The following is a 27275-nucleotide window of genomic DNA, read 5'->3' on the forward strand; positions in this document are numbered from 1 at the left end:
TAAACCCCTGAAAAATAAAAAAGTGTATCAACAACACAACAGAAATTGTAAATTCTTGGGTGCTTGCGTGGCTCCATCGGTTATGCATCTGCCATCAGCTCAGGTCATGATCCCAGGGTCCTGGGATTGAGATCTGCATCAGGCTCCCTCCTCAGTGAGGAATCTTCTTCTCCCTCTTCCTCTGCCCCTCCCCCTGCCCATGCTCTCTCTCTCTTTCTCTCAAATAAGTAAGTAAAATCTTAAAAACACATACACACACAAAGAAATTGTAATTTCTTGGTAAAAGGAAAGTGTAACAATTGATGAAGAACTCCAAAGTGCCAGGTGTTCCCCAACACAATGAATAAAACAAGAGGAGTGATTCCCCAGGAAGTTATAGGATATTTTACTTACAAAACCCATTTTAGAAAGCTATCATTATCAGGACTCTCCTATCCCTCTTGCCCTCCCACCCTCAACAGAGAGGTTGGCTTTAACAGCTGATTTTTGCCTCCAAGATGAAACCAGAAAACGAGCCCCTTTGGGGAATTTTGCTAGAGGAGAGCACGCATGGGCAACACTGGGTCCTAAAAGATTCTTAAAGCAGCTTGAGGTACTTTCAGACCTCCACAACAGACAGAGAGATGCCTGTGGTTGAAAGGGGAAGAAAGACGATTCTGCCCCAGAATGAATTACATGAAAGACTTCCACTTCCAGAATGATGGTCTCCTTATTATCGCAATTACCTATAGACACCCTGCTTTCTGTCAACATACCTGAAAAGTATGCTGCGTCCGAGTGAGCCCAACCCAGGAACAGAGCAAGCAATTAAAGGAGGCTATCAGCAAGGAAGGGAGATCAAAATGGCATTTAATTAACAGACAAGCCAGGCTATGGGGCACCCGGGTAGCTCAGTGGGTTGAGCATCTGCCTTCGACTCAGGTCATGATCCCAGGGTCCTGGGATCGAGCAATGCATTGAGCTCCTAGCTCAGCGGGCAGCCTGCTTCTCCCTCTCCCTCTGCCCCACCCTGCCTCACCCTCAAATAAATAAATAAAAACAGACAAGCCAGACTCAGTATCTTCCTGTTGAGAGCTGCCCGGTAGGACTGGGGAAGGAGAACCATTTTCCAGGTGTAACAGATGCTTTTGGTGCCTGGGCCACAGTCCTTCTGCAGGCATTCATCTTTCTGAGTCAGCTCGATGGCTTCTTAACTGCAAGCTCTTGCAACATCTGGCTTTCTCTGGCACCGTGCCGTTTTTATCTGGCCTCTGCATTGGGCAGGCTATGTTGACAGTCCCCAACCAATCATCAATGACCATGGGCATGGACGTCAGTGAGAAAAGCTTCCGGTTTCTCATCTGTCAGGTGCCAAGTGCACTCTATGCCGTGGGATCCCCAGTTGCCTGTTGAAGTCCTGCTCAGGATCCACCTGCAATGGCTTCCTTCCCTTTCCTGCGCTGTCAGACTTCCACTGACCCCTAGTGGTGCTTCCGGGAATCACCTCCAAGGTAAACTTTTTTTTTTTTTAATTTAAAATCAATTAATTAACATGCAGTGTATTATTAGTTTCAGAGGTAGAGTTTAGTGATCCATCAGTTGCATATAACACTCAGTGCTCATTACATCACATGCCCTCCTTCGTACCCATCACTCAGCTGCCCCATCCCCCCACCTCCCTCCCAACAACCCTCAGTTTGTTCCCTGTAGTTAAGAGCCTCCTCTGGTTTGTAACTTGCTTTGGAATCTCTGTCTCAGCGTTCCCTTGGGGAACTGAACTTAAGACTCTAGGCCTGGCAGGTCTTCTCTACTCTGTGCAATTTTTATCTTTTTGTAAGTGTGTTAAGTCAGAAACTTCTATTAATCCAAGGAAGACTTTATATTTTCAGAAGTCTTTAGAAATATTTAAAAATAAATGAAAACTAACTGAAGTAAGTTGATTATTATTTTTTTCCAATCTGACTATGATTGTGACCCATTTAATCTTTGTAGGAGACCAATTAATTGGTGGAGACCCTGGGGCTCACATTGTCAAGAAGTCCAGGACCTCCTTCTTTTTAAAAAAATAATAATAATTTTTAAAAAAGATTTTATATATTTATTTTTAGAAAGAGAGGGTGCACAGTGGGTGGGGGAGAGGGAAAGTGAGTCTCAAGCAGACTGTGCTGAGAGCAGAGCCCGTTGTGGGGCTGCGTCTCACCACCCTGGGATCACAACCTAAGCTGAAACCAAGAGTCAGAAGCTTAACCAACTGCACTGTCCAGCTAGCTGCTCCCAGGATCTCCTTCTTGAGGCCTCATCCCCCTCCCCACCCACCTATAATATAGTCTAAAAACCCAGGCAGAGAGAGAAACAGAAAGTGTGACCAGTTCACTAAGAAGACCTAGACTGTGTTTGCCATTGGTCTTGTTGCTGCCACCAAAACCTCTTATTTAAGCCTTACTTGGTCCCATTGAAAGCATTGATAGCCAAGGTCACTGCTCTCAGTTACCTGGTTCCCAGAACTAGCTCAGGAGTACTCTGTGTCCAGGCTCCAAGACTGGGATTTCCAGGCTGGGCCTTGGGACCAATGTGCACACCCGTGTGGGGCCACTGAAGTGTGGAGAGAAGAGTCACAAGCATCTGCTCCAAGGAGATTGTGAGATTTGACTAGGCTGCTGGGACACTGGAGGTATCTCTTGATAAACTGATAAAGTGCAGGCTCACTGAATCCCTGTTCCATAAGTCAATGAAGGCTTTGAAAAACCTATCAAAAAGATCGATGTCAGAGGCCCCTGGGTGGCTCAGTGGGTTAAGCCTCTGCCTTCAGCTTGGGTCATGTTCTTGGGGTCCTGGGATCGAGCCCGGTATCAGGCTCTCTGCTCAGAGGGGAGCCTGCTTCCCTCTCTTTCTCTGTCTGCTGTTCTGCCTACTTGTGATCTCTCTCTCTTTTTCTCTCTCTCTCTGTCAAATAAATAAGCAAAATCTTTAAAAAAAAGATTGATATCAAAGGGCACAGGGGTGGCTCAGCAAGTTAAGTGTATGCCTTCCGTTCAGGTCATGATCCCAGGATCCTGGGATCAAGCCCCGCATCAGGCTCCCTGCCCTACACAGACTCTGCTTCTCCCTCTCCCTCTCCCCCTGCCTCTTGCCCTGCTCATGCTCTCTGTATCTCTCTCTCTCTCTCTTTCCTCTCAAATAAATAAATAAATAAAACCTTTAAAAAGAAATAGATGTCAAAATGTGTATGTTATTGTGTCCACATGGAGAAATTGGGGTCAGTTTTTAGTTTTCTTTTACTCTCTATACTGCCTAAATACCTTTCATTTAAAAAAAAATGTTTTACTTCTGTAGGCAGATTTTTAGCACTATGAATATTTTTCAAAGAAGAAAGAGAAACTGCCGTCATATTCACTGGATTATTCAACAGACATCTATCGAGTGGTCCTTCTGGGCCAGGCACTTCCTGGGCATTAAGAATAGATGAAGAAATGAGACAGACCAAATGCCTCCTCTTACAGAACTTAAGTCCTAGTGAGGAAGAGGCACTAGCTAGTCGGCAAATAGACCAAAAAATAAAATGAGTGCTCTGAAGGAGGATGAGACATTGAGGGCACAGTGGAGGTCATGGCTACCAACCACGAGATAAAAATCCATCCAAAAATTATCCATTACAAAGGAGCTCCTTTATCCCTCTTCTTTTTTTTTTTTTTTTCAGGAAAATTACACAAAATGTTGGAAAAAAGTCTACCTTTACTTTGCATCTCAGATGAAAATGATATCATTTACCTTCTAGGTAAAGCATCTGAAATGATCGAAAATCTCATTGATTTATCTGTTAGGAATAACATTACAAATGTGTTTTTCCCCAAGTATATTCAGGTTTTGTTACTCTGGTTTTTACCTCTTTCCCTCTCACCCCCTGGGCTCCTGCTCTCCAAACGGGCGCACAGACGCTCCTTGAACACACACCAGCATGCTCCACGATGAATGCAAATGGCCACAGCCACAGTGACCACTGGCCACCCACCTCCATTCTTCAGAGCCCACACGTCAGTAGAGTGACAAGTCTTTCTCCATTGTCTGAATCTTCAGGCAGGTCAGGCCAGCACCAGCTTCAGAGGCAAGGGCGGGATAATCCCTTTTCCCCATGTGGAGTAAGTCACAGGAGCCCAGCTGTGGCTTACAGCCTATGCATCACCGCGGAGTGTCTCCTCCTTAACACACAGCTGACTCATCAAGAAGCGATCCCCGATCACATTTCCCCAGCTCCTTTGGAAAGTACCTGATTGACTTTCTGCTTTTCTGGTAGCCTGCCATTTTTACATGGAATACAGAGTGTCCCAAGGGGGCCTCTTATAGCCCATCCAGTGTGGCCAAAACCACGCACTCACTACACAATCAACACACTTGCACAAACACACACTTACACAACAGCTCTCAGGGTGGGGGGGGGGGTGCTTCTGAGAAACACAAAGAAGGGCAGCTCAGATTAGAAGCCAAGGGGAGACATCTGCCCTGTTAGAGATTCTTTTAATGGGATACCAGACAAGACCCTTGGTGTTACCGTATTTTTAAAAAGCAGTTGAATCTCAATGTGATTTTGATTTAAATTTCCCTGAGGGCTAATGATGATGAACATTTTTTCATGTCTCTGTTAGCCATTTGAATGGCCAAAATTAACAAGACAGTAAACAACAAGTGTCGGAGAGGATGTGGAGAAAGGGGAACCCTCCTACACTGTTGGTGGGAATGCACGTTGGTGCTGCCACTTTGGAAAACAGTCTGGAGATTCCTCAAGAAATTAAAAATAGAGCTACTCTATGACTCTACAATTGCTCTACTGGGTATATATCCCAAATACACAGATGTAGTGAAAAGAAGGGCATCTATACCCCAATGTTCATAGCAGCAATTGACACAATCACCAAACTGTGGAAAGAACCAAGATGCCCTTCAACAGACAAATGGATAAAGAAGTTATGGTCATATACACAATGGAGTATGATGCCTCCATCAGAAAGGATGAAAAACCAACTTTTGTATCAACATGGGCAGGACTGGAGGGGATTATGCTGAGTGAAATAAGTCAAGCAGAGAGAGTCAATTATCATATGGTTTCATTTACTTGTAGAGCATAAGGAATAACACGGAGGACATGGGGAGATGGAGAGGAGAAGTGAGTTGGGGGAAATCAGAGGGGAAGATGAACCATGAGAGACTGTGGACTCTGAGAAACAAACTGAGGGTTTTGGAAGGGAGGGGGGTAGGTGATGGGTGAACCTGGTGGTGGGTATTAAGGAGGGCACGTACTGCATGGAACACTGGGTATGGTGCATAAACAATGAATCTAAGAAAACTGAAAAAATTAAATTAAAATTAAAGAAAAAAAAACTGTTGAGCCAGAAGAGTTGATGCGAAACAATTATTGCAGAATTCTCAAAGAAAACGCTGATACAGTTTAACTGAAAGTGTCCACATTCTGTGGGTTGAAAGCTCTAAACTCTATCATTCAGCCTCGGGAAGTAAAAAATGCTCACCAGCCTAGCCCTCTGGTTCCTCTAAGACCACCAAGGAAACAGACAACATTTTGTTTCCTCTTGTCAGTCAATGTGGGGCTGAAAACCTGAGGCTTCAGATATCCAAAGCTGAGAACAGAACGATGAAAAAAAGATAGTTGAACAGAGACATCCCACCAAGTCCGAGCACTAAATCCGGACCCATTTATTCATAGGTATACCCTATTTGCTTCTGTTTTAAAGCAATTCTGGTAAAATGGATTATCCGGTTTTATACCGCATCACAGATTTGACGAAGCTTGTGAGAAAATGGGCAGGCATGCTGCTAAAAACAGGAACACAGATTTAAAAACAAAAAATGATACATGCATAAAAGTAACAGGTATTGATGAGAGAAAAGATGTGAATTTTTTGCAGAGGCAAACAAAATCCTCCAAGCCAAGCACTTCAGGCTCATTTAGGTACAAGGTAAAATATTTTTTAAAAGGCATTTGTTTATTTACTTCATAATTTATTTATTTATTTATTCGAGAGACAGGAGAGGGACAGAGGCAGAGGGAGAGAGAGAGAATGTCAAGCAGACTCCCTACTGAGCTTGGGGCCCAGCATGGAGCTCCATCCCAGGAACCTGAGATCATGACCCTGAATCAAAACCAAGAATCAGACCCTCAACCCACTGAGCCCCCCAGGCATCCCAAGACACAAAATATTTTAATCCTTTCACACACTTCCCAAGATAACACAAGGACTGACGTTCATAATGAAGCCTTCAGATGGTCACTAGATTACATGTTCAATATCCTTGTGGAAGGAAGCAGAGGGAGTGTGTTTTAGACAACTTTCCATCCAAAATGGTCACATGGGGAGAGCGGACTGTAAAGGGGCACCAAGGAATTTGGGGGGTGGTGGAGATGGAGACTTATCTCTGAGTAAGGAAGGGATTAAGTTACAGGCAGGGAGAGGTTGGGGACTCTTGACCAGGCTCTGAAACTATTCCTGGCAGGCAGATGCGCTAAGCCAGAGTGAACAAGAGGTAAGGGAACAGGCCAGACCACCTGGTCCCAGATATTAGGGAGTGTTTTTCTTGGGGGGCTACACTGTAATCACAGAAAATTATCAAACCTCAAAGAAGTAAGTCATTAAGTGTATTATCATTGGTCCTTGATTAAGCCAAGAAAGCACAAGCATCTCAAGACCACAAGCCTCCTGGTCAGTTCTCAATAAGAGACCAGACCTAAAATCCCTCAGGGGCCACCCATTTGGGACCCCTCTTATGCTAGAGAGTTTTCCTTTCCTTTCTGCTCTCACTTTCACTTAAAAAATTTTCACTGCACTTGACCCTTTTGTGTCTTCAAGATTTGTTCTTTGATTCTGTGAGACAAGAACTCTGTAGTCCTACAGCATCGTGATTAGGAAGTGTGTGACATGCATGTATGGATTTGCCAAGTCATCAGGCTCTGTGCTGAAAGGGTGCATTTTATTGCATGTAAATTATACCTCAATGGAATTGATTTAAAACATAAAAATAGGGGTGCCTGGGTGGCTCGGTCAGTTAAGCATCTGCCTTCAGCAAAGGTCATGATCCCAGGGTCCTGGGATCGAGTCCCACATTGGGCTCCCTGCTCAGCAGGGAGCCTGCTTCTCCCTCTCCTTCTGCCTGTCTCCCCATTCCTGTGTGCTCTCTCTCTCTCTCTCTCTCTCAAATACATAAATAAAAATCTTTTGTAAAAATAAAGTTAAAACTTGGAACTTAAGCACCAGACTCAGCCATCTGAGAATTCACTGGCTTTTGCAAGGTCCACTTCCCTGCTGATACAAGCTACTTATATTAAATTCAAGATACATCTGTTATGCCAGCCATTGTGTTGGGTCCTGAGGATACAGAAATGTCGGAAATATATTCCTTGCTTTGGAAAGTTTCCAAGCTTGATGAATTTAGTGACCAAAAAATAATAATAATAATTTTTTTTTTACTTTAAAACTCTGTGCATATTTGAATATGTTATTGGGGGAATTAAGCCAAAGAGAATCTCAGACATGGGTTATGCTTGTTCCTTACCTCTTCTTGCAGGATTTGCTGACCTACACAGCTTCCTGCTTTGGGAACAAAGCCCTTTGTTGAGCATCATTTTAAATGGGAATCATTACCATACCCTCACTGAGCCAAAACCCGAGGGAGTGGCCAGCAGGATAGAATTTCCTCTCAATTTTCAGGCAATAAACAGGACTTGTCACAAGCTGTCAGAATCTCACCTATTTGGTGAGAGAGAATGCATTTCATTGAAAAACTATGCCGTGATCCCTAGACCCAGCAAAGAGAAAGTGACTCAACACTGCATAGACTGGACTGTCCCTGAAAATGTATCAAGAGTCTCCAATACAAAAGGATCACAGTGGACTGAAAAGAACAGCATCTTGGCGGAAGCCTGGCCCGTAGCAGGGTTCTAGCCACGTTTGTTGAATGAAGGAAGAAAATACTTGCTTTAGCTCTCATGGCTATCTTAGAACAGAAAAGGGCTGAAAAGCTAAGACTCTGTCCCAAGGGACAGAGTATAGCTCGCAATTCAGTCCCGGAGTATAGCGGAGATGGCAGCCCAAGGTGTTTTCCCTCGGCTCATTCCTCCCCTTGCCCAGACTCATCCTGATTCCAGAAGGTTTACTCGCTCACTCAGAGGTTGCCTGAAAGTTTTAGTTTATCTTAGGACCTGGAGCCCTGAGAGCAGGCGTCTGCCCAGTGCTAATGTTGGCCAGCTGTGTATGGACACTGGGTCCCCGAAGGAAACAGACCCAGTCAGGGTTCCAGAAGGAAACAGATTCTAGTCCAGTTTATAGTGATCTCCACGGAGGGAATGCTCACAGAATTGCGGGCACATTTCAAGGAACCAGAAGGGACAGGAGAAACACTTGGACGCCAGCAATGGCAGCCAGCATGGGTGATGTGGGGGGAGGGGCATCTTGTTAACCACCCTCAGACCTAGGATCACCAGATTCAAATAAAAATGCAAGGTGTTCCATTACATTTGGCTTTCAGAAAAGCAATGACTATTTTTTTTTAAGATAAATGTCCCAAATGTTACACATACTTACACTTCAAAAGTATTCATTGATCACCTGAAATGTAAAGTTTACTATGTCTCCTGTATTTTATGTGGCAGACATAGGAGGTCAGAAGGGCAACACAGCCTTACAGTGTGGAGATTCCTTAAGAAATTAAAAGTGGAGCTACCCCATGACCCTGCAATTGTACTACTGGGTATTTATCCCAAAGATACAGATGTAGTGGAAAGAAGGGCCATCTGTACCCCAATGTTTATAGCAGCAATGGCCACAATCACCAAACTGTGGAAAGAGCCAAGATGCCCTTCAACAGACAAATGGATAAAGAAGTTATGGTCCATATATGCAATGGAGTATTATGCGTCCATCAGAAAGGATGAATACCTGACTTCTGTAGCAACATGGACAGGACTGGAGGAGATTAGGCTGAGTGAAATAAGTCAAGCAGAGAGTGTCAATTATCATATGGTTTCACTTAGTTGTGGAGCAAAAGGAATAACATGGAGGACATTAGGAGAAGGAAAAGAACAGTGAATTGGAGGAAATCAGAGGCGGAGATGAACCATGAGAGACTGTGGACTCTGAGAAACAAACTGAGGTTTTGGAGGGGAGGGGGATGGGTGAACCTGGTGGTGGGTATTAAGGAGGGCACGTATTGTATGGAGCACTGGGTGTGGTACCTAAACAATGAATCTTGAAACACTGAAAAAATAAAATAAAATTAGAAAAAAATAAGCTGATGCCTACTCTGGGGGGTGGCCCAGCAGGAGCAGTGGTCATGGAGGGACACTGGTCCAAAGTAGAGCCCAGGGCAGTAATGGGAAAGGAAGGAAGATGAGGCCTCTCTCTGCACTTGCCCTCTGAGCTCTGGCAGGCAACTTCCAGGAGCTGAACACAGTCAGAAGCCAGCTTACTAGAGCCTGGCCTCCAGAACCCTGAGGTGTTAGTCTCCTTAAGCAAAGAAGTGGACAGGGAAGGTAGAAAATGGATACGGAGGTGGGAACTAAACCAAGAATAACCAACACAGGTGGAAGCTATATTTTACCAAAATTTCCTATACCCATGTAGATGTATTGTTTTTTTTTTTATTATTGTTGTTGTTGCTGTTTTGCTTTTTGCTTAAAGCCACCAGTAAAACCAGATTTATAGAAAACAAGTACTTAGAAACAATGTCCTCCTAACCATTAAGCAACAGAATCCATATATGCGCACACGCTCATGCGTACACAGGAAGATACTTCTTTCTTTTATTTATTTTTAAGAGGTATAATGGACAACATTGTATTAGTTTCAGGTGTACTACACAATGATTTGATATTTGTACGTACTGTGAAATGATCACCACAACAAATCTGGTTAACATCTGTTACCACATAGTTAAACATATTTTTTCTTTATGATGAGAACTTTTAAGATCTCCTCTCTTAGCAACTTTCAAATATATAACACAGTATCATTAATGACCATCCCCTTGCTGTATATTATGTCGCCATGATTTTATAACTGGAAGTTTCTGCCTTTGACCACAAACACTCGTTTCTTTCACCCCCCCACCCCGAACCCCCTACCTCTGGCACCCATGAATTTCTCCTCTATATCTACAAGGTTGGTTTTTCCTTTGGTTTGCTTTAGGTTCCACAAATAAGTGAGATCTCATGGTATTTGTTTTCTGTGCCTGTCTTATTTCACTTAACATAAAACCCTCAAGATTCATGCATGTTGAAAATGGCAAGATCTCATTCTCTTTTATGGCTGAATAACACTCCGTTGTCCCATACTGTTTTCATTACTATAGCTTTGTAACGCCATTTGAAATCAGGAATGTGACGGCCCCAGGTATCTCTCTCAAGGACACTTCTTTCTAAATGCACATGTGTTCAGCTCCCATGAAGCTGGAGAAGGTAGGATAATGAGCAAGGACGATGAAATGCCTCTTAGACAGATCAAAACTTCTTGTTTTGCACAAGGGAAGTATCTCAAGAGAAAAGCAAATAATTCCATTGGCCACAATTTTGCCGGAAGTTAAAAACCAAACCCTGTGCTAGAGTTAATTTGCAACCATAGTTGAAAGGATCAAGCATTTTGGGCACTTCCTGTTTTTGTTTGCTTGTGTGTTTTTTTTTTTTTTTTTGGTTTTTGTTTATTTGTTTTGTTCAGTAGTGATCATCACAACTAAATTCTTTTATCATCTCTAGCATCTTTGCCCTATGCGAGATCGAGGTATCCATTAAAGGCAGTGAAACTGAGGTCAGGGGGCACTGAAAGTGATGTCACCTACAGACACTTGACTTTAAGGAAGTGGGTGGGATCAGGAGGGTTGAGAAACAGTGTGGGAGCACTAGGCGGGCAAGTTGTGCTACTTCTGGTTCTTCCTCCTCTTACCTGAGCCCCATAGTGGAAGTCACTAAACCTCCCTAGGCTTCAGATTTTTTTCAACTGTGTAATAAGGAGCGTCGTTTCAAACTACTTTTCTGATCTAAGCATCTCTATTTCAGAACTTGATTCCTAATAATTTTCTGAGGGAAGAGTAGGTAGAAGTCTTACCCAACTGCATTAACCAAGGTGACTTCCTTGGGCAGAATTAATTGAGGACATGGGCCAAGCCCACTGGAGCTCAGCTTCCATTCAGATGAGACTTCCATGTCTGGTTTCAAGAGGGACTATCATGGACACCTGGGTGGCTAAGTTGGTTGGGTGTCTGCCTTCCACTCAGGTCATGATCCCCAAGATCCCAGGATCAGAGTCCTGCATTGGGCTCCCTGCATAGTGGGGAGTCTGCTTCTCCTTCTGCCCTTTACCCCACCTATGCTCTCTCTGTTTCTCTCTCTCTCTCTCAAATAAATAAATAAAATCTTTAAAAATTAAAATAAAAAAATAATAATTTTTTTTTTAAAAAGAGGGACTATCACTATTGTAGGAAGGGAAATGGGTAGCAAATCCTTTCTGAATACCTATGACAAGATAAAGAAGCATCGTTTCTCATTCCCCACAGAATCCCAAGGAGGGATTGATCTCACCAAAGGCACAAGAGCCCCAACTTTAAATTCCCAGATAATCCAACCAATAGCTAAGGAGACAGAACAAAACGAAAGGAAGTCCCTGTAATAAATGGGCCAACTTTATGAAAGTGTATATTCTTAATTTTAGCTCATGTGTTTATTACTGCTGTATCTTTTCGTGTCCGGCTTCTCCCATTAACTTTTGGTCCCCATGTTCCAGGGGCACAGGCAAGGCAAAACATCTTTGATAACTTACACAAGAATATTAAGACTCCATAGCCCACCAGGAGCAGCAGAAGAAAATGTTTGTCTTCTCAGAAGCTAGAAAGAGCATCCTGACACCATCCCCAGGTCTAAAGAGCAAACAGAAAATGGGGACCCGTGTCAATTGTCCTACATTTGAACTGCCTGATTTCACAGTGCAAATCTGATTCTTGTTTTCCTGACTGAGCTGAAGAGTTCTTTTTTTTTTTTTTTAAGATTTTTATTTATTTATTTGACAGAGCAAGATTGCAAGTAGGCAGAGAGGCAGGCAGAGAGAGGGGGGAAGCAGGCTCCCCGCTAAGCAGAGAGCCCGATGCGGGGCTCAATTCCAAGACCCTGAGACCATGACCTGAGCCGAAGGGGAGGCTTAACTGACTGAGCCACCCAGGTGCCCCTGAAGCTGAAAAGTTCTAAACGCCTGGACTGTCCACCTAGATCTCAAATTGCACAGCCTGGAAAGATCCCATAAAGCAGGAGCTTCCCTAGATCATGGGGTGAGGAGAAAGCCGCCTCACACGGATTCCTCCCAGGTAAAGAAGGAGCAACATGGGTTCTCGTGCACAAACCAGTTTTCAGATGACCCCACAGAAAAACCACATTTAAAGCGCGAGCATCCCAAATTATAAGCCATCAGGATCCCGGTGCGATGGAAACGTTCTCCAGCTTTGAAATCAGCAAGGAATATGAGAATCCAGCTAAGTCCCACGGACGAGGACCAGGGTCCTCCAGGACTGTGCAGGCAGGGGTCCTGCAGGCATTCGTCCTTGGTCCCCATCTATAAAATCACCAAACTTAAACACACAGCTGCTGGTCAGGCTCCTACAATGCTATCTGGAGGGAGACGTGGGTCTGGCCTCGAGCTGCAAGCCCAGCAGTGAGTCTGATGGGAAATGCAGTTGAAAGAACAGAGTGGAAAGCCAAATACCTATCAGGCTCTTTCACACTCCAGTGTTGCCAGAAGGTCTATAAAAATGTCATTGTCTCTCAGCTGCTGGTGATTATATTACCCTTTACATAGGCGGTTGGTAATAAAAAAAAAAAAAAAGCAAATATCATTTTTGCTCTGCTCTGGCCTTCCTCTGGCCTTTTTCAAACAATAATAGACTAAATATAAAGAGACAGAAGTCATTACTTGGCTCTTTAACCAGTGCCAAGGAAAATGAATAATTAAGGCAACATTACTTGAAAGAAATTTACACTGTTGCTTTTAAGTTAGAACCAAATAAGAGCTCTTTAAAAATACATCATTTCCCCTTTCTCTTAACATAGCGTTTGTGCTCTGGCATAATATATTACGGCTGCTACTGTTTAGATCTTACCAGGGAAAAAAAAAAAAAGTGCTTTTAGTTTCCATTATCCTATTATAAGTCCCAAATCAAACAGAGACGCAGAGGAGAGAGACAGGGTGGGGAGGCAGAGTCTCTCCCTTTGCACTGCTTTCCTTCACCTCCGGCCAAGCAACCAATGTTGCACTTTGGTGCATTCAGGACAGCAAATCCCAAACTCCATTCTCTGAACCCTCTTGAACATCCACCTCCATTGCCAGAAGCCTCATTAGCTTTACAAGAATGAGCTCAGTTTGTTCTTTAAAGTGGCCAAGAAGAGACACGCACAGGTGCACCTGCAAGGCAAGGGTGAGAATCAATTCTGGCCAAGGCTGGTCGTCCGAGGGCTCTCGAGAGTCTCCTCTCTCTCTCTGGTTCTCTTTCCCCCTCCCTCTCCCTCTATTTGTCCTCCTTCCCCCCACCCACCCCCAATATGGGTCTTAGAACAATAAAAATCTAATGTCTCCAAATTCCAGAGGATAGACATCTGCATTCACCGGGTGCTCAGGGGCTGGTTCCTTCTGAAGCTGGGAGGCAGGATCTGGTCCACACCTCTCTTCGAGCTTCTGGGAATTTTCTGGCAATCTTAATTGTTCCTTGGATTGTAAAACATCCCACCGACCTCTGCCTTCATCCTGCCCAGCCTTCTCCATGGGTGGATGCCTGTCTCTGTGATCCAATTTCCTCTTGGAAAGGACACTAGCCATGTTGAATCAGGTCCACCCTAATGATCTCACCATAAGCTGATGGTAGGCAAAGATGCTCTTTCCAAACTAGGTTACATTCACAGGTAGGTCAGGTTAGGACCCCAGCATCTTTGGGGGAGGGTACAATTCAATCCACAGCAACTACTTAGGGAAGATACTTACTTCTGGCTTGTCAATACCAGGCAGTGATTTATGAGTGAACACGAGTGTTCCCACCTCCATCCCGCCCCCACATCTTTCCAATCTGTGCATTATTGTTTTGAGTCATCTCATCAGAAAACAGAACTTTTCTGGGCCTCATAAATGGGGCTTTCGCTGCAGATGTGTTCTGAGAATCCCTATCCCATTATGGATGGCCAAGAGTGGAATGTTCCCTGGAAGAAGGTGTGGCTACCAGATGGCACAAGACTAACCGATAAGCTTTGCATAAAGGGCCTCGTGGTTGGGCACAGAGAGAAGGGGAAGGGAGGAAGAGTGTTGCCGAGACCCTTGGACACGCAGATTCACATGGCTGCCTTTTCTCATCCCTGTGTCCATTGTCACGTAGATGTGGCCTTTGCATCTGGAGAAGAGAATGGGGGTTCAAAGCAGCCTCTGATGAAACCTCTGTGATCACATTAGGCTTGAAGCAGAGAAAAATCAGAGGCAAGCACAGAGTCTTCTGACAAGCACAAGACAGGAAAAGAAGAAGAAAGACTGGCAGAGGCTTTAAAAGCCACCTTGACTTGTTTGCCTTGCCTGGAGGTGATTAATTACACATCATCACAGGAAAAGCACATGTTTCCGAAACGCTCTTCCGTGAACTACATCCATTTGTGCTTTTAGAGAGTCAATCCAGGTGATTAAGGCAGAAGGCAGGACTTGTATAAAGAGGAAACCTACAAAGCAGCTTCATTCCACACGTATTTGCTCTTTCAAAGTAAATTCAGCAGGAAATCCAAGTCACTGATGCAAACCTTTGCCGTTAATTTGTTCCCAGGGGCATAGTTGGGGCCGTTATCCCAGAAGCATGTACATGAAAATCCCATTATTTGAAATACACTCACTGTATTTCTGTTTCACTCTAGGCTGTGCACTGAGGAGTTATCAGTAAATCGGAACACAGTCAAAAATGACAGAAAGAAACTTTGGGGCATTTTATGCCAACGGGAAGGAAACCAGGTTGGCAGCACCCGGAGATTATCGTCCAGAGATCTTGTTTAAAAACCACATGTATGCAGCGCCTGGGTGGCTCAGATGGTTAAGCATTTCCCTTCAGCTCACGTCATGATCTCCAGGTTCTGGGATCGAGTCCCACGTTGGGCTCCCAGCTCAGTGGGGTGTCTGCTTCTCCCTCTCCCTCTGCCTCACCCCCTGCTGTGCTCTTTCTGTCTCTGTATCTCTCTCAAATGAATAAAATTAAAAAAAAATTTAATAACAAAAAATCACATGTGACAATAAGCTGTGGGCTGAGGTGTATGTGCGTGTGAAAACACAATCTAGCTGACTTATTTGAATGGGTGCCTTGTGAAATGCCAACCCACAAAGTTATCCCCCTAATTCCGAAATTCTTTGTTTCAGGAGAACCTGCTGTTCATACCACCATCAAAATTTAAAGTTTACCCAGGAAGATGCACAACTTGCACGTTGCAGTTTTGTCGGTAAAAGGGAGAGATTATCAACAAGGTAAATAATTTGCATCATTTCCTTCCAATCCAGCACTCCTGAACGGCTGAACATCCAAAACTCTCTACATTTTTCTGGTATGGGTTTACTGGACACAGAGCACACCCCTGGACCTCCAGCGTCCCCCCCTCCCCCCGCATCTTGCAGCCTTCTCTAAGCTCCATAGGGGCGTCCTCGGCACCTTGCCCCTCCCCGCTTCCTCCTGCTTTCTCTTCCCCATTTCGATAGAGAACCTCAGAGCAATGCGAGTGCCTCAGAGAGGTTCCAACTCCAAGGGTTCCATCCTGCTCCAGGCACGTCTCCGATGAACTCAGAACCCCGCTGCACAGGGAGGACCAGACTGTGTCCCCTGCAGCTGCGGGACCTCCATGCACCAGTTCGCCCTCCCCAGGAACCCCTGATCTGGCAGATAGGAACTTCAAGGGTGTCTCACCCCCCATCTTTTGTATTACTGGTCTCTCTGCTGCTGCCCAGACCTGTGTACTGCTCATGTCCAGTTTGGCCGAAAGGAGCAACCCATCCTTTTTCTCCTCTAAGAGAGCCGAGGAGGTATTCTGAAAATCTTTTTGTGATCCTGCATCACAAGACCACGTTCTGGGAAGGAACCGGCCCACCTGTTTCAATAGCATGCAAAGCACTAGCTTTATGGGGAGTACAAAAGAAGCAAAAGACAAAATTCATAAAGAACTTAAGTGTCTTTCAATAAGAATTTTTTTTTTTAAAGGACCTCCATGCAATGGAATCTATATACTGGTTAAAAAAGAATCTCAGGGGGCGCCTGGGTAGCTCAGTGGGTTAAAGCCTCTGCCTTCGGCTCAGGTCATGATCTCAGGGTCCTGGGATCCAGCCCCGCATCCAGCTCTCTGCTCAGCGGGGAGCCTGCTTCCTCCTCTCTCTCTGCCTGCCTCTGCCTACTTGTGATCTCTGCCAGATAAATAAATAAAATCTTTAAAAAAAAAATCTCAAGGGGGGGCCTGGGTGGCTCAGTGGGTTAAAGCCTCTGCCTTCGGCTCAGGTTATGGTCTCAGGGTCCTGGGATCGAGCCCAGGCTCTCTGCTCAGCAGGAAACCTGCTTTTCCCCTCTCTCTGCCTGCCTTTCTGCCTACTTGTGATATCTTTCTCTCTCTCTTTCTCTCTCTCTCTCTTTTAAATAAATATATAGAATCTTAAAAAAAAAAATCTCAGGGCACCTGAGCAGCTCAATGAGATAAGTGTGTACCTTTGTCTCAGGTCATGATCCCAGGGTCCTGGGATCGAGCCCCGGTCCAGTTTCTTGGGGAGTCTGCTTCTCCCTCTCCCTCCCTTCCCTGCTTGTGCACTCGTGCACACACTCTCAAATAAAATCTTTTTAAAAAAGATTGCGTCTCTATGACTAGTGTGCCTCTGTCTGTAAGATATAATGCAAAGTGGGATACAGATATACATGGCCTCATCCCCTGTATGTGAAAATAAACATCCAAAACTATTCTGGGGTGGGGGGAAGGGAATGTCCACTGTTTGATTTGTACAGTTTAAAAAATTACAATCAAAGGATAAGCTCTGTCCCTGGAGGAGCTTTCTGTCAACAAGGCAAGCCAAGACTAACAAATGTGACATGTTTTTGAACTCGCGGTTCACCTGTGTGGTAGAAGCCGTTTGTCACTGTGAGATCCCTGGAGGGAGAGCCAGGAGTAGTCCTGGAGACTTCCCTACAGAGGTCAGGACTGGAGGGGGGCTGTGAGGAATGGGTAAGATGCAGAAATGTGGAGGGGGTCAGGCAATTAAGTGAGGTGTCTTACCGGTGCATTCCTCTCCATCACCGGGGGCGTACGCATTTTCCCAGTGCAATCAAGTCACTACAGAGAGGTTGCTCTCGGGCAGTTAGTAAAATCTTAGGAAGGAACAGCAATATGCATTATACTTCCAAAACTAAGTCAACATTGTATTTCCCGTAACATAAATACAAATCATTAGAAAGCAAAGCAAAAAGCCCCACCGGCCTGGGGACAGAGGAGTATTTTAGCTTTTAATTGACTTGTGATCATCTTCTGATAATCCATTCCCTCATCCTCTAATTACAACTATTTTAAACAGAAGCCCATTAATTCTGGAGTAATATTGTTTTTCTAATGAAAAATGGATTAAAAATTGCCTTTCTAATTGCCCCCCTTTTTAGTTATAACAGGCTGCCCAAAGCCTCCAGCTTAAGGGCACTTCCTGGTTCCAAGAACTTTTAAGTGCTTATGGGCCACTTCCGCATCATAGTAACAAAGGCGTTTGACACCCGCAGAACCTCAGCTGCACCCAATTAATCCCCCACCAGGATGCTGCTGGATGAATGATTCAGCAACCTTTCAAAGGGCCTGGCCAATCTCTAGGCACCAGCAATATAGGCTACAACAAAGTTAATCCAACATGTAATGTAACATCAAGGAAGCAAACAGATCTATTCACCGGGGGGGAAGAGACTGCACGGGCAAATAACTTGAAGGCAGGGAGGAACATGGCACATTCAGAAAGAGCAGAAATTCTGCCTTGCAGGGATGAAAATGTTCTCCTCCACTACAGTCAGGCAATTCCTTGTGAATCAAACCAGCATTTCCCTGCACCACCAAAATCTGTTGCTTTGGGAGTTAACATCATTTCGAGAACAACAACAAAAAATTTCATGACCAAATAAGCTTGAGGAGCAGTTTGAGGGGAGTTAAACCAGTCTTTTTTTTAATGCAGGACTTGTCAGAACCTTTATTATTGTGACTGTGAGCATTGAGTCTCCAAGACTGATGGAAGGGCTGATGGCAATCAGCATTTCTCAAAATTCTCTCAGCTGAAGTTCCTTTGTGGTCATCGGTGCATGGTTTAGAAAATAAAGATTTAGACAATTATTTTTCTTGGGTAAATATGGTTTCGGAAAAAATATACAATGTCTCCCAACAACTGCAGTTAGTTACTTGGAGTCATGGCAACCTGGTGGGCAAAACTCAACAAAGCAATTGTATTCTTTTATGGCTTAAATTTGTTCCTTCCTTTCTGCCATAAGTTTCTTGATTATTACGGTCAGGCTCTCTACAGCCTTGTTCCTATAAGTGTAGTCCAGGGGCCAGAAGTATGGACATCATAGGGAATTTGCCATAAATGCAGCACTGCATTCCCCTGTCCAGACCTCCTATATCAGAATCTGCTTTTGGACAAGCCCCCTGGGGATGTGCATGCACATCACAGTTTGGGAAGTTCTGCTCTCCACTGTAGCATTAGTGTTCATTAGGATCAACCAAGGTGAAGGAACGATGGAAGCCATGAGTGACATTCTTTGACCTTGAGTTTAAGAAGTCCTGAAAACAAACCATCTTGAATGACTGACATCTTCAGCTCACCTCCCCGTCAGCCTTGGGTTGGTTTTGAAGTTCACCTATCTCTTAGCCTCAGCTGATCGCTCCAAAGAGATAGAATGAGGGATATGCGCAGATGAAGGATGGTGTCAGGGGTATCGTTATATCGTTATGTGCCATATTTGGTAAGAGCTGCTGATTCATATGGTCTTATATTTTGGTGTGACTGCTTTCATGCTGTGCCGATGACTCACCATCCTCCAAACTGGCTGAGTCAGAATTTCCTGCCACACTTAACTTCATATACGTAACCAGCAAGAAACATTCTTGGGCTTAGCAAAAAGCATTCTTCGGGCTTTGCAAGTAGAGGAAGAAGATTATGGGGAATCATGCATTTTCTCTGCCTAGTGGGTTTAAGGCATGTGTGCACGGTGTGATTAAGAGTACTGGATTGAGCTTCTGTCTGGGATTAGATTGCAAAGTTCTTGTCCGGGATTAAGAGTTCAGGCAACGGTCACAAAACACTTTTCATTGGTGCGGGCTAACCAGGGAGCAAGTCAGCAGCCTTGGCTCTAATGAGCCTGTCCAACTAGGTAGAAGGAAACAGATGACTGGGAGTCAAGGAATACATATATGGCTAAACAATTAGAGAGAGTTTTCTCTCTTAAAAAAAGAAAAGGAATGGTCCTCAGGTACTGACAGAAACCAAAGTCCATGTTTTGTCTTGGCCACTCCATCTGGATGATTCAAACACCGTGAGCAGGGAGGGGAGGAAACATGTAAAACATTACTGTTTGAAGTAAGACCCTGTAGTTTTTCAAAGCGAGTTTTTCCAGAAGCCTAACTGATTGGCACAGTCTCAAACCTCTAGGTCATTGAAAAGTCCGGAGCTAAGTGTGCACGCCTGCCAAGGAGTTGCACACGCACACCGTATTCCTATTAATAATAGACTTGGAACTCTTCCTGTGTGAAACTTCTGTGAAGTTCTTGGAGAAACACCAGGGTGATGGAAACAGATTCCTCATCCCTCTGGAGGATGGTCTCCCTTCCCTCTTACTTGAAAGCCCCTGGCTTTTTATGCCCTCATGGTCCTCAGAAGAAGGATTCTGTGGTGTTCGCTCTGTCCCATGAGGGTAGCTACTGTCTAGGAACCCAGAGACCCAGCTTATGCAAATGTCAGCATGTCCACCACATGAGAGCCACGCTCTTTCTTGATAAACTGAGGACTTAGTACCTGTAGAGAAGAGCTCGCTGGAGAGGCTGTGTGCGTGTTGGGGGCAGGGTCCTCTTATTTAATCCCCTATTAGTGAAAAGGGCAATCCTTAAGCTCTGTTCTTAATTTCTTTCCAAGGGCCTTTCTTTGTAATGAGTCACCAGAATCACTGTGGACCCAGCCCGCAACGCAGATGTCAACGACTTATTTTACTATTGTTCAGAAAATCTTCGGGTACAAACTCTTGGATCACCTGCGTATGGGGTGGAGTCAGTCTGGTCACCGGCATGACCAAGAAGTTCATGGAGAATTAAAAGATGGTGTCGTTGGGGCCAAGATCAAAGCTGAGGAGGTATGGAAGTGTGTGCCTGGTTTAGGGGAATCCTGGAAATATTTTTAGAGAAAGAGATGCTTTCAGGGTAGGCTTAAAAATAAGAATGAATCACCTGGGAAGTTAGGGAGAAAGGGTATCAAGATCAAGGACTGGGCCTGTGGGAGGATGAAGACAAGAGAAAATCTTAGGACGCTCACAGACAAGTGGGCCAGCTTGCCTGGAGGAAATGCTGTGCAGGTGGCAAAGTGACAGAGGCAGGTGCTCCCATCGTGGCTTAGAGCAGCAGGGCCTTGGAAGTCAAGATGGAGAATTTGATCTTATGGAGTTGCTGAAGGACTCAAAGCATTTGACATGGCCAGATTCACCCCTCAGCTGCATCCCTCCACCAACATTTTGGTGCACTGGAAGACGGTGAGATCACAGACAAAGAGAGCAGTAAGCGAGCCATTGCATCAGTCCCAAAGTCAGGGTGGTGGGTGTGGTGAGAGGAGAGGAAAGGCTAAGGAGTGTAGGCTCCCTGGGAGGTTCTGTACTGTTTAGGAAAGGGATAGCCCCTTCCTGGATCCAAGCTCATGCTCCTAGGGCGTGGGCTCAGTGAAGCAAGGAAGACCAGGTGGGCTTGCCAGCCCTAAGGAGATCAGCTCCATTCTGTAGAGATTTGTGCCTATGGGATGTCTTACCCCTGTCTCCTTGGGGCATCCATCTACAGTGTGGGGTACAGAGCCAAATTCCCTGTCTTCCAGGAAAGCATCCACCACTGGATCCCTTCTGATTGTGACACAAAGCCCCACAGCTCCTGCCTTCGCTGGTGGAAGAGACTCAAAGAAGAATGTTTCACATTCCAAAGAACCTTCTGGATTTTGGTGATTTCCCCCTCAAAGGGCTTAGAATTTAATCTCCTGCCCTTGTGCACATGATGCCTTGAGGACTGGTCTCTCAGGCCCATAATCCTAACCACCCCAAGCAAGGACCTTTGGGGAAACTGTAGAACATCTGGTCACAGTAAAGTCCTATCAACTAATAGAGGCATGTGTTGTTCATCAGCTAGAGGTCGTGGTGTTTCCTAGACAGCACATTCAACCCCACTCCCTCCCCCAACCACCACTGCCAGCACCACCCATGTGTAGACAAGCATTCTAGGATCAGTGGGATTGTAAAAAAATAAAAGAAAAGAAAAGAAAGTCCCCATCCAAAAAAAGAAGAAAAAAGTATCATCTAGTTGATAGAAACAGAACATTCACATATGTACAAAATGACTTGAAAACAAATTTACAGAGAAATATAATTAAAAACATAAGTTGGGGCAGGGAGAGAAACACTTCCTCAATGGAGACATAGACTGGGGATATACCACGCATGCAGGGCCCTTTCAAACCTTGTCCTTTAATTTTGCTTATGGTTCACCTTGTCCTGGGAGGGTCTTGAGAAGATATAGAAGAGTATGTAGAAGAATGAAAGTAGGGAATGAGAAACAAGGAAAATAAGAACAAAAAAATGCCCATCGTATGTCAACCTATGTGTTATGTACACTTCGAATCTATGCCTTTCATTTCCTGCTGAAAATGAAGGTATGTTTGTTCTGTACTTCCCATGATCGGGCATCAGAGGGACACTGAATTCTAACAGGTTATTGTTCAAATCATGGTCCTTGGATTGGCAGCATCAGCATCAATGGGAAGCTTATTAGAAATGAACAATCTCAAGATGATCCCAGACCTAGTGATGCCAGACCTACTGAATCAGAATCCACACTTTAAGAAGATCCCAGGTGGGTGCCTGGGTGCCTCAGTGGGTTAAAGCCTCTGCCTTCGGCTCAGGTCATGATCCCGGGGTCCTGGGATCAAGCCCTGCATTGGGCTCTCTGCCTAGCAGGCAGCCTGTTTCTTCCTCTCTCTCTCTCTGCCTGCCTCTCTGCCTACTTGTGGTCTCTGTCTGTTAAATAAATAAAATCTTAAAAAAAAAAAAAAGATCCCAGATGACTTGTATGCATGTGAAAGTTTGAGAAGCAGTGCTCTGAAAGTCATCCTTCCAAAATCAATGTACATAAATCAGTTCCTTTCTTATACACTAACAATAGAAATACAGAAAGGGAAATTAGAGAATTGATTCCATTTACTATAGCACCAAGAACCATAAGATCCCTGGGAATAAACCTAATCAAAAAGGTAAAGGATCTGTACTCAAGGAGTAACAGAACACTCATGAAAGAAATCAAAGAAGATACAAAAAGATGGAAGACAATTCCATGCTCATGGATCAGAAGAATAAACATTGTTAAAATGTCTATACTGACTGGAGCAATCTATACTTTCAGTGCCATTCCGATCAAAATTCCACCTGCATTTTTCAAAGAGCTGGAGCAAACAATCCTAAAATTTGTATGGAATCAGAAGAGACCCCAAATTGCTAAAGAAATGTTGAAAAAGAAAAACATAAGTGGGGGCATCACGTTGCCTGATTTCAAGCTTTACTACAAAGCTGTGATCACTAAGACAGCATGGTACTGGCACAGAAACAGATACATAGATCTGTGGAACAGAGTAGAGAGCTTAGATATGGACCCTCAACTACATGGTCAACTAATCTTCGACAAAGCAGGAAAAAATATACAGTGGAAAAGGTCTCTTCAATAAATGGTGCTGGGAAAATTGGACAGCTATGTATAGAAGAATGAAACTTGACCATTCTCTTACACCATACACAAAGATAAAGTCAAAATGGATAAAAGACCTCAACGTGAGTCAGGAATCCATCATAATCCTAGAGGAGAACATAGGCAGTAACCTCTTCAATATCAGCCACAGCTACTTCTTTCAAGATATGTCTCCAAAAGCAAAGGAAACAACAGTGAAAATGAACTTTTGAGACTTCATCAAGATCAAAAGCTTCTGCACAGCAAAGGACACAGTCAACAAAACAAAGAGGCAACCCACGGAATAGGAGAAGATATTTGCAAATGATACTACAGACAAAGGGCTGATATCCAAGATCTATAAAGAACTCCTCAAACTCAACACACACAAAACAGATAATCATGTCAAAAAATGGGCAGAAGACATGAACAGACACTTTTCCAATGAAGTCATACAAATGGCTAACAGACACATGAAAAAATGTTCATCATCATTAGCCATCAGGGAGATTCAAATGAAAGTCATCCTTCCACTGGAATTTCATAGGGGGGATCCTGGGTAAGAAAACAGTTAATCTACCCACAGGAATTTTCCAACAAATGTGCTAAGTAACTGAATGTCTGTTCCTTATAACAATTTTTGAAATGCCAAAAGATATAGCAAAATTAAATCTAAGGCAAAGAGCTCTTAGGATACCAAAAGCACAACTCATAAAGGAAACATTTGGTAAAATGGACTTCATCCACATTTAAAACTTCTGTCCTGAAAAAGACCCTACAAGAGCATGACAAAGCAAGCAATTGTCTGGGAGCAATTATTTGTAAACAGCATAACCAACCATAGACTAATATCTAGAATATAAAAAGAGCTCTTGACACTCAACACTTAAAGAGAAATCCAGTTGGAAAACAGGCAAAAGACAGGAAGAGACCTTTCAATAAAGAGGAGATATGGAAGGCAAACAAGCAAAGACGATGTTCAGCCTCATAAACCATTAAGGATATGGAAATTACCACCATGATGATGTACCACTGCGCACACGCAACAGCAACTGCGCTCAGAAGTAGTGATAATACCGAAGGCTGGGGAGGATGTAGAGAGACTGGCTTTCTCACACACTGCAGATGGGAATGTCCAATGGTACAGCCGCTTGGAAAATAATTTGGCAGAGTCTCACCAGCCTAAACCCCTACAACGCAGCCATCACACTCCTGGACATTTATCCCAGGGAATGAAAACTCGCATTCACGGGAGAACCTTGTACACAAATGTTCGTAGCAGCTTGATTCACAGCCCCAAAGCAGAAACAACACAAATGTCCTTCACCAAATAGATGGTTAAATCAACTTTGGTACTTTGTACAAAGTTATACTACTCCACCGTAAAAACGAAGGAATATTGATAGATGCCACAGAAAGATGGAACTCAAGGGCATAGAGTTTAGTGGGAAAAAGCTAATCTGAAAAGGTTACCATCTATATGATTCCATTTATATATCATGTTCTCAAAAGGACTAAACTATAAAGAGGAAGAGCAGATCTGTGGCTTCCAAGGAACTGGGATACGATCAGGGGTGAGGTGGCGGCTACAAAGGGGTATCGGGAGGCAGGCAGTTCCTTTGCAGTGATTAAATAGTTCTATAGCCTGATTATGGTGGTGGTCACACAAACTATCCACGTTATCACAGTGCATAGAACTACACACACACACATGAACCAGTATAAAAACTGGTAAAAACTGAATAAGGTTTTAATTTATGTAACATTACTATATTGGTGTGAATCTCCTGGTTTTCATATTGGTTTTTTATTTTATTTTATTTTATTTGAGAGGGAGAATGAGAGAAAGCATGAGCTGGGGGTAGGGGCAGGCAGAGGGAGCAAGGAGCCTGATGTAGGACTCGATTCCAGAACCCCGGGATTGTGACCTGAGCTGAAGGCGGACCCTTAACCAACTGAGCCACCCAGGTCCCCCACTCCTGGTTTTGATACTGTATTATAGTTATAAAAGATGTCGACACTGAGAAAAGCTGGCTGATGGGTTCATGGGACTCTCGGTAATATCTTTGCAACTTCCTGTGAATCTATAGTTACTGCAAAATAAAAAGTGAAAAAAAAAAAAAAAACACAAAAAACCCCACAACTAATGGCACCTGGATGGCTCAGTTGGTTAAGCATCTCACTCTTGGTTTCCTCTCAGGTCATGATCTCAGGGTTGTGAGGAGCCCACCTAAAAATTTTTTCTCTCCCTCTCCCTCTGCCCCTCCCTACCACCAGCCCCCCCTCTAAAAAAATAAGTAAATAAATAAATATGAAATCAAAGGGCATTAGGCCAAAAACCAAGATAATGTGATTTAAGGCCACTGATATTTCAATAAATCAGCTCTCTCTCAAAAACAAACAAAAAAACAATCTGATTCTTGGGTTTTATTCATTCCCCTGGTGCAAATACCCTCACTAATTGGTAGGTAGTTAATTTCAAGATCTCAATAGGTTAATGACTCATTTCCAAAATTCCTGAATGTGTAACAGTAGGTTCTCAAAAGCCAGTAAAGCCAGCTCGGGGCACCATGGTGTTTGGTAATCACATAGGATCCTTGGACCACCTTCAAGAGACTCACCTACGGACATGTTGAAAAGTCATATTCCTGTACCCCAGGCCGGAACTAATGAGTCAGAATCCCGAAGGCTCAAATAGGGAACGTGCAAGTATGACAAGTCCCTTCCATTATTCTCATCTTCATTAGAAGTTAAGTGCAGTAGGGTTCCTTGGTAGCTCAGTTGGTTGGGCGACCGACTCTTGATTTTGGCTCAGGTCATGATCTCAGAGTCATGAGATCAAGCCTCATGTGGGGCCCTGTGCTGGTTATGGAATCTGCTGTGGACTCTCTCTCTCTCTCTCCCTTGGCCTCTCCCCACACTCCCACTCACATGAGCTCGCTCTTTCTTTAAAAAAAAAAAAAAAAGAAAAGAAAAGAAAGAAAGTTGACAATAGTAGATGGTACGCATAGCTACGAAAGGCATCAAGCACTAGAGAGAGCAGAAAACCACCAGCTGTCCCTGTAGTCAAAGGAGTGGACTGAGCCTTGAAATGTAGTGTGAGTTTTTTTCCTCCGAACTATACAGGAAGGAATGAAAGGCTGATTAGTTTGTGGTTGTTGAAGCTAAATTCCTCTGAATGCCTAAGTACAATCCCAGTTACACTCTAACAACAGTTCTGCTGTGCTTTCTGTTTGGTGCCCCTGAGAAAAACCAGGGTTCTATTAAAGTATTACTGATAAAAACTTTTTCTTTTAAAGTAGCATTTACTTTTTTTAACACTTGGTCTAATTCAAGTGGTTCCCAACTTTGAGTGCACGTTGGAATCATTTGCAGAGCTTTAAAAAATACAGATGCCTGGTCCTTCCCCCCAGAGGTTCTGATTCCATTGGTTTTGGATGTGGCTCCAGCATTAGATGCCTTAAAAACTCCCCGGGTGACCCTCCCATGCAGGGGAACCACTGCTAGATTCTAACGCATGACAAATCATGAATTTGGTTAACTGCTACACTTTATTTAAAATGGAAATTCCATCCTTTTTGAATAGCTAATATAATTAAACATTTCATAAAACAACATTAAAAATATATAATAAGCAGTCTTGATCCCATCGTGATCCACTGATACTATATCTAGCCTCCCATACACACACATACACACCCACCCTAGGACTTTCTCCCAGAATTTCTTTCTGCAAATTCTGTATAGGCAGATATATGTGTCTGTAATATATTCATATTTATATAAAGAAATTCCAGGGAAATAATATAAGGCTATAAATATGTATACAGATATACACCACATATATATTCGAACGTGTACTACGTATCACTAGATATGTAATATTATTACGTTATTTAGGCATTTACTTACATGCATAACATATTCATATTTATATAAATAAATTCTAAGGAAATAATATAAGGCTATAAATATGTACACAGATATGTAACACATATATATTTGAATGTGTGCTATGTATAATTAGGTTTTAATATTATTACATTATATAGGCATTTACTTATATAATAAATATTCATATTTATATAAATACATATTATATTTATAATTATATTCATATTTATATAAATCGATTCCAAGGAGACAATACAAGGCTCTAAATATACATATAGAGAGATAGTATATTGTACAGTTAACCCTTAAACAACATGATGGTTAGCAGCGCTGACCGCACCCCCCAACACAGTCAAAAATCCGCATGTAACTTTTGACTTTCCCTCAAATTGACTACTAA

General features: G+C 43.5%; 1 long non-coding RNA gene across 1 annotated transcript; it reads left to right on the plus strand.

Annotated features, from left to right (window-relative positions):
* The first annotated feature begins 57 nt into the window (after positions 1 to 57).
* Positions 58 to 22223, plus strand: LOC116577984. Its single transcript, XR_004280687.1, has 3 exons — positions 58 to 79; positions 4939 to 4943; positions 22149 to 22223. It is a non-coding gene; the product is annotated as an uncharacterized LOC116577984 (long non-coding RNA).
* The last annotated feature ends 5052 nt before the right edge of the window (positions 22224 to 27275 follow it).

This window comes from Mustela erminea, chromosome 18, assembly GCF_009829155.1.
Source record: "Mustela erminea isolate mMusErm1 chromosome 18, mMusErm1.Pri, whole genome shotgun sequence".
Classification (NCBI taxonomy): domain Eukaryota; kingdom Metazoa; phylum Chordata; class Mammalia; order Carnivora; family Mustelidae; genus Mustela; species Mustela erminea.